The following is an 824-nucleotide window of genomic DNA, read 5'->3' as shown; positions in this document are numbered from 1 at the left end:
TGATATACTAAAAGCTTCTAATGAGAACATTAGCTACCAATTATATAAGTAAACCATTACGTTGGGAACAAAATGGCCAGCACATGGACACAATTTGCTTATTTGCTAATTAATATGAGGCCTATTCTAGCAGATGTCAGGATAAGCCACCATCACTGGCCATAAATTGACATTTTAGACCTTGGCTTTCAGGGCTATTTTCTTCTTTCCAATGAGGCTGGTAACTAAATAACTGTACAGGTGCTACTGGGCATTGACGTCTGGAATGAGACCATGGAGTCCAAATAAGGAGAATGGTCCAGCAAAAAATGAAAGAAGAAGAAATTACCTGTGTTGTGAGATTTGAAATATTAAGGTGGCTTGACAATTGGGAAAACTTAACCAACCTGCTGAAGCATGAAAGGTTCATACTTTTGGAAGCAGGAACAATATGGGAGGTTGGGCGAGGCAGATGGCCATACAGCTGTAATGCTAGTCTCTATTTCCCTGGTGCTTTTTTTATTTCCTGACATTCAGAGCAGAGCCTAGTATTATGGTGATGATGATCGTCATGTCTATGGCTGGGTATATTTTAAGCATGGTTGGCACTCTTTTTCTTAAGGACACAGTTGATGTAACCTAGATGCTAGGAGCACATGCCATACAGTCAGGCAAACTTAGGACTGAATTTCATCTCGAATTCAAGATCTAGGTACAGAGTAGGTGCCCAGCCTTTACCTATGATGAAGACCCTGACACTTCACGAAGAAATTTTACTTTTAGCCTTTTTGTTTAATGAGCACCTAATACAACATTAGGTACTTTTCAATGCCCACTAATTACTA

Source organism: Galeopterus variegatus, unplaced genomic scaffold (genome assembly GCF_000696425.1).
Source record: "Galeopterus variegatus unplaced genomic scaffold, G_variegatus-3.0.2 Scaffold8929, whole genome shotgun sequence".
In the NCBI taxonomy this organism is placed as follows: Eukaryota; Metazoa; Chordata; class Mammalia; order Dermoptera; family Cynocephalidae; genus Galeopterus; species Galeopterus variegatus.
This window is presented reverse-complemented; position numbering follows the sequence as displayed.